The following is a 13,638-nucleotide window of genomic DNA, read 5'->3' as shown; positions in this document are numbered from 1 at the left end:
GTAAAACTAGATATCAGTGACTTATCCTCCCACTTCTCAGTTTACACATACCTCTTCAATGCCAGGCCTGTAGATATCAGTGACTTATCCTCCCACTTCTCAGTTTATACATACCTCTTCAATGTTAGGCCTGAAACAAGATCAGGTAGAGGAATCCCGCTCCTTATTAATCAAAACTTTACCATACAAGTCTATGCACAAAACTTCTTGCAAAATGACCATGCCCCAGACTGGTTAGCAATAAAGTTATGTTTTAAAATGTCCACCAACCTTACTAGTCTAGTAGCCTACCTTCTTCCTCCAGCTAATCAAAAGAAATGTATTATTCTTATTAACATAATGAAATTTATTATAATTAATAAAGACATTGTTATCTTTGGAGAATTTTAATATCAACCTCCAAGCCTCTAGAAATATAGAATCATCAATTCCATCACCGATCAAGGCCTCATGCAACTCATAAAATAACCCATGATGTCCAACTTCAAAACAGGGAGACACTCCTGCCTTAAGCTTGCTGTCACCAATAACCCTAAAATCATGTGAAAACTCTTTACCATCCCATGGACTATTAATGGCCATTGTCTGATTACTTTTACCCCAGAAGTTACCACCAAAAGCAGCTAAACACTAATTTCTTGTTAACCAAGAATATAGCAAAGCATCAAAGCTCTAGAAATTAATTTTCACAGACAAACTGGAATCCTTTACTGGCTGAGCAAGTCCCCAGTATTATTGCTATGTCACTCACCCATTCTCTTTAATTCCTAAAGAATAATTACTTCCCTTAAATTTCTAGAATACTTACACCTAAAAAAATCAGTGACACCAAAGACCTCAAAGCATTTTACAGACTAAGACATAAAACCTAGGAAGTCTTTAGAAAATAAACAATTCAGTCTCCATAGAAATTAAGTGAAAAAAGCCACCATAACATATAGTCAGCTTCCCAAGGTCTTCTGAAACCAGCATCTAAAATAATTGGAAAAAATCTGGACTTTAAGTTATTCAAATCACAGTCTGTCCCTCCCCTCCATAATACACTAAAATATGACACAATCTCCATTTCCTCAGCATCATTAACTCCTCTTGAGTTTCTTACAGAACTCTCTTCAATTCTTCTTATCTTTTCTGCAGTCTGACATGACAACTTCAGTCTACTGGCCCTCAGTTTTGACTCTCCTCTTTTCTACTTTGAATGCATTAAACCAAAATAATGTTCTCTTACTCCTAGACAATATACCTAGTAATGGTGCAGTCAGCTCAAGTAGGCTGAACCCCAGGTTTATTGTCCTGTACCAGTTCATCCTTCAGCCACCTACACATCTTAATACCCCCTACAGGACCAAAAATGAGGTGCCTAACCAGTGGAAATAGACAAAAGTTATATCTATACCAGATGCTCCTCACCCTCAAATGCCAATGGCTTCCATCTATCCACATTGCCTGTCCTTGGCAAAATCCTTAAAAAGCTAATATACAACTAAATATCCAAATGTATCCAAACTTAAAGGGTGCTCGCTACTCATTAACAAAATGTGTGATCAGTCTAAAGCCCCATGATTGCACTATGCACTCTTAACCAGTGATAAACTTAACTTGTATACTGCATTTAGGATAATGTAGAAAAATTACATATATTTTAGTTTTACTTTATTTTATGTTATTGACATTAGTAAAATACTAATCCCACTGGATTATTTGCAGGTGCTGCCTAGGGCTAGCGATGTAAAACAGCATGAATATCAATGCAATTAGCATTTACAGAGTATAGTAATAACAAGAAGCCGATGCAGTATGTTGCAATACTGAAATACTGAAATACTGAGATAATAATAATACAAATGAGTACAAATGGGCCTCAGATCATAACCAAAGGATTAGCAGTATCTACAAAATATATTTGGGGAGGAGAATGTAGTACAGAACTGAAGGCATAACATACTGTGATGCATAACATGAGTACAAAATATGAACAAGCACTTTAAGAAGAATTGCTGCAGTTTATATATTCCCTTATATGTTCCCAAGCATTGAGCTATTCCTGATCTTCTTGCATTTCTAACATACCTTTAAAAAGTTATATTTCTTGCACATCCATCACTACTTGTTCCTATTTCACTCTTTTTATAATGCCTTATCAGTCTACATTAATTAATTGCTTATCAAATATGATAAGCAGGGTGAAAGACTGGTATAATAGTTAGTGTTGCTACCTCATGATGCCTTCTGTGCCCAACCCACATGCGCTCTATGTATCACATAGTACTCTCATACTGGGTGACTTCAACTACCCTTTCGTCAACTGGGAAAACTATTCAAGTATCAATGTACAGGCCCAATGCTTTGTGGAATTTATCAATTCCAGTGGCCTGGAACAGCTCATTCTGTCCCCCACTAGAGGAAGCAACATCCTCAAACTGGTTATCACCGACATGGGAGACTGTTGATCCACACCTATAGTCAATTCCTCCCTGGTTAAATCTGACCATAAACTGATCACCATGGAAATCTCCATCTCACCTACAACCCCCACTAAGGTGACCACCCTGAAAAACTTTTCTAAAGCCGACTTTGGTCTCCTAAAAACAGAAGTGGCTAACTTTTTGGAACCTATGCCAATGGAAAGTAACTGCATGACTGCCGAGTCATACACCAATGCACTGTATCAGCATGTACACAAATGCATGAACCTTGCCATACCAAATAGAACTAAGATGCTCTCCTCCAAAAAAGAGGAAACCAATATGGTGGTCCCCAGCCATCCATAAACACTACAACAGAAGGAAGAAACTGCTGCAGAAAAAAATGAATCACAAGACTGAAAAAAAAACCCTTATCAGTCTCAACAAAAAGCTGAGATCCCTTATCAAATCCTCTAAATCCAGCTATGAAGGCAGTTGCAGCTGACACCAAAAACAACCACAAAGCCTTTGATAGCTATATCAAAAACCTCCAAGGCTATACCCAGATTTTCTCTGAGTTATTGCACAATGGCACCTCCTATACTGAGCTAATAGATATAGCCAACATACTGGCTGACAGATTCAGTGCCAACTTTACCCTTCTCTTCCCCCCCCCCCAAGGGTCTTATCAAAATACCATAAGAAAGCATGGTACTCACCATTTCTGTGGCACAGGTAAAAGCTGCATTGTCCAAAGCCAAGAATACAGTGTCCATGGGACCTGATAATATCCCTGGCTGCATCCTACATGAGGTACAACATGAACTGGTGCCACAACTGTGTGCCCTGTTCAATCACAGCCTTACTTCAGGCTATGTCCCTATTGAATGGAGCACTGCTACATTCATCCTGCTCCATAAAGGAAGAGCAACTACAGACCCTGGGAACTATCGCCCTATTAGCCTGATGAGTCTGGTATGCAAAGCTATGGAGTGCATCATCATGGACCTGCTTAACAAAGATATAGGCAATCTCCAAACTCTTGACCTCATACAGTTTGGCTTTATCAAGGGGAGATCCTACCTACTGAACCTGGTTGATGTCTTCAAGGCAGTCACTAAGCCTGTGGATAAGGGTAAGGCAGTGCATACAGCCTACCATGAGCTGGCCAAGGCCTTTGATACCATTCCCCACTCAGGTATCATTGATAAACTCACCAAACTAGGCATCAATCTTTACATCACTAGGTGGGTTGCAAACTGGCTCACAGACAGGACCCATAGAGTGAAAGTTGTGGATTTCAAGTCAGACTGTTGACCAGTCATGAGTGGAGTCCCACAAGGCTTGGTACTGGGCCCTCTTCTGTTTAACATCTACTTCTCAGAAGTCCATGCCAACACAGAAGGATTCTGGCTGACCAAGTTTGCTGATGACTGCAAGCTAGGAGTCATTATCAACTCCCCAAGTGATGCAAACATCCTAAAAAAAGACTTCTCTGAGACCAAAGACTGGTGTTGGAACCATGGCCTAAAGCTTAACACCAAAAAATTAATTATCATCCCCTTTGGAAAAAACTCAGTTCCCACGAATTACCCCATTGATGGGAGCCCACTGAATTCTGAATGGGCCATAAAAGATCTGGGCACCCAGGTCAACAGCCACCTCATCTTCAACCACCACATTGCCACTGTGGTCAGAAAGGCCTTCTACATGGCACATCTTATAACCAAAGGTTTCACATCCAGAAAGAAAGAGGTCATCATCCCTCTCTACTTATCCCTCATTAGACCAGTCATCAAATATAACTCCCCGTTTGGCATGTATCTGACCAGACACCTACAACAGATGGAGAGGCCACAAAAATACCTCACAAAAAGGATCATAGGCCTTAAACACATGTCCTACATAACTCAAGAAACTTCAGCTGTTGTCAGTCTCTTATCATCTACTTAGAGGTGATCTCTGCTTGACTTACAAAGCCATGTCTGACCCAGCCCTACTTGAAATGCTACAGCTAAAGAAATCCCAACCCCCCTGTGCCACATGATCCAGAGATCACAACCTATTTACCACAATTAACAAAACATGTTGGAGGGACAGGCTCATCTTCCATAGACTGACCATACTCTGGAATAAGCTTCCCATTCATGTCAAACAGAGCACCTCACTGTCCCTCTTCAAGAGAAATCTTGACGAGCTGATGGGTAACAGAAAGTTCACCTCAGGGATTACTGCAGTTGCCCTACTGGATAGGGGCACTGTGAACTAATATCGGATGGCATGGTGCCTGGGCAATTTTTTTGGGCTAGGCTTGTAAAGGCTCCAGGCCATTAGCCTAATACGCACATATGAACCTATGAACATGGGCTTGTCCCTGGTGCTCTGGTTTCCCATCAAATCCCAATATGTGACATTTGTGAACTGACATTCCTCTCAATCATTCATAGTTATTCATATCAAATTAGAGTGAGTAGGAATCTATGTCCTGCAACAGGCTGACACCCCTTTCCAGGATTAGCTCTTCTGCCTTCTGCATGGTGACTGCCAGTATAGGCTCTGGCTCCACTGTGACACTGAATTTGATTAAGAGAAAGAAACTGAAAGAAAAAAAGAACAGAAGAAAGGAACAACAAAAGAAACACAGAAAGTAGTCTTGACAATAACACATTTTCTTTTCAAACCTGGGATGGTGAAGTACGACATTGAACACTGTTGTTAAAATGAAAATGAAAACTAGGGATACTGGAATAGTCAAATGTATGACACATGGCACTGCTGAAGTCCACAAACCAAAAAATACAGTCAAAAGAAAAATGGCCATTTCAATGGTGGTATTCTTGGTGTCCACGAAAGTGGTAAACAAACACATTTTTTTTATTATTTTCAGTGGATGATGGCTGATATTCTTTGACATTGGAATGTAGGTTCATAGGTTCATAGATGTGTACTAGGCCAAAAGCCCTGGAGCCTTTACAAGCCTAGACCATGGAAGTGCCCTGGCATCATGCCGCCATTGGTTCCTGGTGCCTCTATCAAGTAGAGTCACTGGAGTGATCCCTGGGGTGAACTTTCTATTTCTCATCCACTCATCAAGATTTGTCTTGAACAGGGCCAGTGAGGTGCTCTGCTTGACATGTATGGGAAGTCTATTCCAAAGCATGGGCAGTCTATGGGTTATGAACCTGTCCCTCTAGCATGTTCTGTTGATTGTGGCAATGAGGTTGAGGTCCCTGGAGTGTGTGGTGCAGAGGGATTGGGAATTCTTTAGGCGTAACACTTCTAACAGAGCTGCATCAGACATGGCTTTGTAAGTCAAGCAGAGATCACCTCTTAATAGACGATATCAGACAGAGAAAAGCTGGAGTTGTTTGAGTCTGTCCATGTTGGGCATGTGTTTTTATGCCTAGGATCCTCTTCATGAGGTACTTTTGTGGCCTTTCCAGCTGTTGCAGGTGTTGAGTGAGGTACATGCCAAATTGGGCATTATACTTGATGATTGGTCTAATGACGGAAGAGTAGAGAGAGATGATTACCTCTTTCTTCCTGGATTCAAAACCCTTGTAATGAGATGTGCCACATAGAAGGACTATCTGACCACAATGGCAATGTGCTGGTCGAAAGAGAGGTTGCTGTTAACCTGTGTCCCCAGATCTTTATAATGCCTTCAGTGTTCAGTGGGCTACCATCAATGTGGTAATTAGTGGGAACTGTGTTTTTCCCAAAGGGAATGATGATGCATTTTTTGGCATTAAGCTTAAGGCCATAGTTTCAACACCAGTCATTGGTCTCAGTGAGGCCTTTCTGTAGGATGTGTACATCACTTGAGGAGTTAATAATGGCTCCCAGCTTGCAGTCTTCAGTGAACTTGGTCAGCCAGAGTCCCTCCGTGTTGGCCTGGACTTCTGAGAAGTAGATGCCAAATATGAGATGACCCAGGACTGATCCGTGTGGAACTCCACTCATGACTGGTCAGCAGTCTGACTTGGAGTCTGCTACTTTCACACTGTGGGTTCTATCTATGAGCCAATTTGCAACCCAACTAGTGATATAGGGATCAATGCCTAGTTTGGTGAGTCTATCAATAATTTCTGAGTGGGGAATGGTATCAAAGGCCTTGGTCAGATCAAGGTAGACTGTATGAACTGCCTTTTCCTCATCCACAGTTCTGGTGACTGACTCAAAGAAGTCAACCAGGTTGAGCAGGAATGATCTACCCTTCACAAAACCAAACTGCATGGGATCCAGAGTTTGGAGATTCCCTATATCCTTGTTAATTAGGTCCATGATGATGTGTGCCATAGTCTTACATATCAAACTCATCAGGCTAATGAGGTAATAATTCCCAGGGTCTGTAATTGCTCCCCCTTTATGGAGTGGTTTGACTGTAGCAGTGTGTCATTCTGGAGGGACAAAGCCTGAGGTGAGGGTGTGACTGAACATGGCACACAGGTGTGGTGCCAGTTCACTTTGTAGTTCATGTAGAACACAGCCAGGGATATTGTCAGGTCCCATAGAAGCTGTATTCTTGGCCTTGGAAAATGCAGCTTTAACCTGTGCTGCAGTAATGCTGGGTGTCTGGCATTCTTCCGGTATTGTGGTTGGTCCTTTGGGGGGGAAGAGGGGTACAGTTGGCATTTAATCAGTCGGCCAGTATTTTGGCAATATCTGTTGGCTCAGTATAGGAGGTACCATTGTGCAATAACTCAGAGCAAATCTGGTTATTGTGTGGAGATTATTGATATAACTGTAGATGGCTTTGTTGTTTTTCTTAGTGTTTGCCACAATTATGCCTTCATAGCTAGATTTAGAGGTTTTGATGAGGGATCTCAACTTTTTGTTGAGGCTAATAATGGAGTTTTTCCAGTCTTGGGACTTCACCTTTTTATGCAACAGTTTCTTCTTCTGTTGTAGAGTTTGTTAATGGCAGGGGACCACCAGATTGGCTTCCGTTTTTGGAGGAGAGTGTCTTGGTTCTGTTGGGTATGGCTAGTTCCATGCATTTATGTACGTGTTTGTACATTGCATTGGTGTATGACTTGGTGGTCATGCGCCTATTTTCCATTTGCATGGGTGCCGTGAAGTTAGCTAACTCTGTTTTTAGGAGCTCAAAGTCAGTTTTGGAAAAGTTTTTCATGGTGGTTACCTTTGCTGGTGGTGTGGGTGAGATGTGAATTCCCATGGTAATTAGTTTGTGGTCATATCTAACCAGGGAGGAATTGACTATTGGTGTTGAGCAATGGTTGCCCATGTTTGTAATAACCAGGTCAAGGATGTTGCTTCCTCTAGTGGGGGTAAGAATGAGATGGTCCAGCGCATTGGAATTAATGAATTCCAGGAAGCATTGGGAAAATGTATTGGTGCATGAGTAGTTTTCCCAGTTGGTGGAGGGGTAGTTGAAGTCACCCAGTATGAGACTGTTGGGTTGGACCCTAATAGTTTCCAGTGTTCTTAGGAATGTGGAATGAAAGTCTTGGGACATGGTTGAGGACCTATGGCAGGCTACGACCTGAATAGCCATCTTACCCACTGTTAGTTGTATCTGAAGTATCACCGATGCATTATGCCGGGCTACTAGTCTGGAGGTGTGCATATCCTTTATCAATATGGAGATGCCACTGCCTTTGGAGCTTTGGTCCATTTTCTGGGGCCAAAGGGTGTGGAATGAGTTATAGCCTGGCAGCGCAGGTGTGCTTTCTGCTGGTTTAAACCAGGTCTCGGTTACAGCACAAATGTCGATGTTCTCCATTTTGAGGAGTGCTTCGAGTGAGTGCATCTTGAGATTTAGACTTCTAGCATTGAGCAGCATGACCCTCAGATTACATTTATTTATAGCTGTTATGGTGGTAATTTGGTCTTTTGAACACTGCCTAAAAAGGCACTATGGGATGGCAAGATCCTTAGCCAGTATCAGGAAACCTAAGGGAGACAGATGCAGTAATTCACTAAAAATATTGCCTAAACCATCAACAGTCACATAAACAAAAGCAAACCAGACTGGATACCATAACAGCTGAAATAAATGAAAATACACTGAAATGTTGAATAAAATCTTTTACTGGTGCTTCACGGTACCGCTGCTTAACAGCCTTTCAAAGGAATAATTTTTACACCAAAAAGTGCAGCAAATTTAAATACACATTGATTGGGCTCATTAAACAAATCATTCAATTCCAAAATTGTTAAGCAATGACAGATGCAGGCCATCTCTGTCAAAGCATTAAGGTCTGTGAATCATGTCATCCCAAGCAGACAGATACGGGATCAGCAGAAACGTAGCCAATTGTTGAAGTCAATAATTTTCTGCTTGTACTGCAGTATCATTCCGGGCGACAGTAGGATGCTGTTCAGTACTAGGGTAATACCTGCCTGGGCCACATAATTTGAGAGCTCCAACATGTCTCTTTTCATGTAGTCCAGGAAGGTACATCTCAGGTCATTCACACCCACGTGGACAATGACAGATTCATACTCATACTTGTTCTAGAGTGACCTGAGTGCATTTGTTATGTGTCAGATCCTGGTACCCAACAGATAGCTGACTGTTACCTTCTCCTTATTCAACCTAGTGAATGAGACATCAATGTGCCTCACTATCAAGTCACCTATGATTAGTGCATTGGGCAAGCCTTTTTGCCTTAGGGGCTTAGGTTGAGGGGCACACTGTGTAGGTGGGCTATGTGTCTTGTGATTTGTGTGATGAGTTGGTTGAGTGCATTTCTGATTTGGAGGCCTCTGCTGTTTGGGTAGATTTCTATTGAGAGCCTCTGTGAAGGTGGGTATGTGGTTTGTATTTTTAACTGAGAGCTGTGATGGTGGGCGTTCTGGAGGGCTATGTGTTCCATGTGGTGTGGAGCAGGTGCTGACCTTCTCCTCTTGACCAGCTATTCTGGTCTTGGCTGGAGAATGCATGTCTTCCAGTTTGGATATATAAGTGCATCTCTCACAAGTCTGAGTATTGGGAGGTAAGAGGAGAGGGTTGTCTGTGTACATGAGGCAGTTGCTACACTGCCTCAGAATGCCCATGTTCACCAGATTAATAGGTGAAAACACAGGGAAATGACCTTTTAGACATGCCAGGAGGGATGGTCATTATTAACAGGTACTGGAGATGTTTCCTTATAGGACGTTTAGTGCTGTTAGCACTTATGTGTGCTACAATAATTGCTACAAGAAACCAGATGAAGTGCTAGGCGAATAAGCTAGTTAAATACAAAAGAGAAGAGAACTAGCCATATCTATGGTAAAAATTGAAGAGCAGACTTTCTGGCACTGGCAATACTTTACCCTAGCTTAGTGGTGCTGCACAGCAAACAAACCCGTGCAGACATGGGCTTTTAAAGCAGAAAGTTGAAAGGAAGCTAGAAACCACTCCTCTTGTGGTAGATAGGCTATCTAGTGCTTACCACTCCCACTGATAGGCTGAGAGGCTTCCCTCTAACACAGAAAGGCCTGGGGAACTCAGAAACTACAATACAGTCCTGAATACAACAAATCTGTATCTGGACTACTCACTCTAGTAACAGGAAAGGCGGAAAAACAAGCTAGAACTTTTTTTTAATATAACAGTAGCAAACAAGCAAACTGATTTAAACAAATTAACCAATTAACCAATAAAAAAGCTCAAAACTGAGCCCTGTTCCAGCAGTCTTCAATCAGACAAGTTCTAGCTGCACACTCCTGCTGCCACTAGGGTGCAGGGGGAACCTTCTCAAAAAAAATGGCCTGGATTAGTGCTCAAGTTATATAAACAAAGCTAGATTCAGCAGGTCTGTGTCTAGTCTATACTACATCAAACCTTTTAGAATAACAGACACGTTTAGAATAACAGACACTAAACCTTCAATCAGCGACTCCTAACTTAGAAAGATGTAAGCTACCTGTCCTGCCAGAAGAGTGCAGACCACAAACCTTCTTAATGTAAAACAACTGGCCTGAAACCCAAGTGCTTAAACCAAAAGGCTTAGAATAACAGTTACAATTTAATCAGGCTAGTAACAAGCAGTAGTAAATGCAGCAAAATAAATCCAATTGAGTACTTTTAACAACAGGCAGCAAAAGCAAAATAAAGTAAAAAAAGTAGGAAGAAACACAAATGCAGTAAAAGCAGATGAATAAAGTGCAACTTTTTTTTTGGCTAAGTTATACAGAGTTTCAAATCAACATATGGCTTTTGTGGCTGCAGAAGAGAAGATGTTTAGACACAAGTGCAACCTTCCAAAGTGCAATCACAGAATCATAACTTCTGTTCAAAACTGTGATTGTCAAAAACTCAAGGTAACCCTATGCAATATATTTTTGCAAGTGAGCTGTGCCCCCCCAACATACACACACACACACACACACACACACACACACACACACACACACACACACACACACACACACCTGCTGCTCATACATACTAAGTCTTGGATTACAGTGCTTTGCAATAAGTATTCCCATATATCAAAATATCAGACATGGTACATATGTAATATTACTCACTTTCTGTGATGTAGTTTAGAGGTTCGCAATTTATTTCTTCACATTTATGTCTTGCTATTGATTCTCACTTCTACCTGTTCCTGCACTAACTTATCATATATCATGAATATCAGTGTAGTGCCCCACCACCATTCCAACAAAACATTGTATAAGTTAGCAGCCCAGACATTAAACAAACAACATTTTTGGTGGGTGCTCAAAATGCTCCTGCAGAGATCTGTTGTGCCAATATGTTGGACTGGCAAGGAATTAATCAGGAGCCACCAGTATATGCTTACATCTATACCATCTATCTATGGCTATGTGTACTATAGCTTTATCTATATATATATATATATATATATATATATATATATATATATAATTGTCCCAAGATACCCAGATTCATCAGGTAGACAGGAGAAAACACTGGGAGCTGACCCTTAGACATGCCTGGATAGTGCTTATTTATTAAGTACTAAAAACTTTTTTCCTCTAGACAAGTGAGGAAAGTTGAGTGTTGTAGTAATTTGTAGCTTATTTAGTGCTTACAATGAGTTCTGAACAAGTGCTGAGCTCAAAGAAACATATGTGAGTGTTAAAACTAAAAAAACTGGCTAGTTCTAAGGGAAAATTTGAAGAGCAGACTTTATGGCGCCAGGAATAGTTTAACCCTAGCTAAGCGGCGATGCATAAAGTGCATTTTTTTTTGGTAATGTAACAGTAGCAAGTGAGCAAATTGATTTAAACAAATTAACCAATAAAAATCTAAAAACTGAGCCCTGTTCCAGCAGTCTTCAATCAGACAAGTTCTAACTGCACACTCCTGCCACTATATATATATCTATTTCTTTATTTTTATATTCACCATGTATATATATGAAGTGTATCAGGGTCTGTTATGCAGTAAATAAAAAGGATGGAATATTTAGTAATTTAGTTTTAAGGCATGAGTTTTGGAATGTGAGGAGAAGCCTGTGAGCATCAAACCATGTTTGTTATCCCTACAACAGAAGACATTTAATTTATTATACAAACCAGAACCAACAGACATACAAACATATTTCATTTATCTATTTATTTGTCTGTTTTTAAGATTTAATATCACATTTCATATTTATTTCAACTGACTCTACTAATGGTAAAGTTGTCTACTGAACAGCGGATGGCCTGCCTCACTGGAGCATTTCCAAATTGAGTTCTGAGGTATTTTGTAAGCTTTGTTTTACTACATGTTATGGTGTTTTGCCTCAGGATTAAATAGTGTGGCTAAATATGATTTTAGACTATCTGTTAGTGTAAATCACTGTTGAGTTTTAATTAGGATAAACTTAATTAACTCATACATTTCAAGTTTGTTTTAACAATGATTCCATGTTTTAATTTGCTGATGGTTATCCTCGGTTGTGGAGACAGATGATAACAAACAAATAGGTGTGATCAGGTGTCTGATATCTAATCAAAATAATGCTTACCCAATAAATCCTTCTTGCAACTTACTTAATGAACTAGTAAGAAGTATAAATTTTTACATAAAAAATAATGATAAAGTAAATAAAGATTATGTAGTAGACCCAACCTTCAGAGTTGCAGTTAACATGCGTGCTATATATTCATTCGCCACGCTACTGCTGATGGACTTCTCCTACCTTATAAATGTGGACCGAATTATACCACCTGATTATAGTATCAGGAAGGGTATTCGCAACAAGAAAAAGTTTTTAACAATATTTTTATATTTAATGTTTTTCAGGTATGGTATCCATACTTGTGTTTGGGTTTAAAGTATGCAAGATATTTATCTATAACAAGGAAGGTTTTAAGTATTTAATGTATTGCCAGTCATCAGATTTTGTTTGTGTTTGAGAGCAAATACATGTAAGACACTATTCTGCTTTAATGTAACCATGGAAATGTATAATGGCTAAATGCACTTTATTTTTATTGGTTGTAATACTGTATTTTAAGCAAAGACATCCTTGAGTCCGCTGTTTGTCTGAAGAAGGCTAAATATTTGATTTAGCCGAAAGCGCTAACATCACACTTGGATTTATTAAACGCCTGTTATTTGAAGTAATCTCTTATCGTGTTCTCGTTCGTTGATTTTTGGATTTGTGCTTCAACAGTTTTTTCGTTTGTGCATTGTGTAGCACATTTGACTGAAACATTTTTGAGGGGGTAAAAAGGTGAAAAGCACATAAAGCACATTTGACTGTGCTCATTTTTATAGAGAGTGTAAGTAGAAGTGTGCAGGAAAATGAATGTTTGACTGAAAAGGTTATAGTGATTGGTGTACATATCCTTATGTTCACGGGTTATGTAATGGGATAGATTTACTGTTTTGCATATTTGGTGTTGTCTGTGTTCTGTTTATCTTGAGTAGTGATAATATTAGGGAAAGTTTTTTTTTAGTAAAGTAATCTATAGGGTGATGATCAGAGTTAGGATTTGGTACAGTAGAATTGGTCCCTCCTCATCTGAAAGGGACAAGATTCTATTCAAGGATTTTACTGATTGTCAGAATAGGGAAAATGTAGACCCATTCTGCATTTGTCCCGTCTCAATTTATTTCTGAAAGATCTGAAATTCAAAATATTTAACCTGCAGTCTGTTCTTCCCATGATTTTTCTCAAGGTTTGTCTATAACCTTATGTATAAAAGATAAGCACCTTCATATCCCAATCAATCCAGATTGCAGGATGCTTTTCAGTTTCTCTTCTTTGCAATATAATTTTCAATTATGCACTTTACCCTTTGGGCTTTCTCTTGC

The sequence above is a fragment of the Protopterus annectens genome, chromosome 1.part0, assembly GCF_019279795.1.
Source record: "Protopterus annectens isolate FY-2018-M chromosome 1.part0, PAN1.0, whole genome shotgun sequence".
In the NCBI taxonomy this organism is placed as follows: domain Eukaryota; kingdom Metazoa; phylum Chordata; order Ceratodontiformes; family Protopteridae; genus Protopterus; species Protopterus annectens.
The sequence above is the reverse complement of the archived record's forward strand: the minus strand, read 5'-3'. Positions refer to the sequence as shown.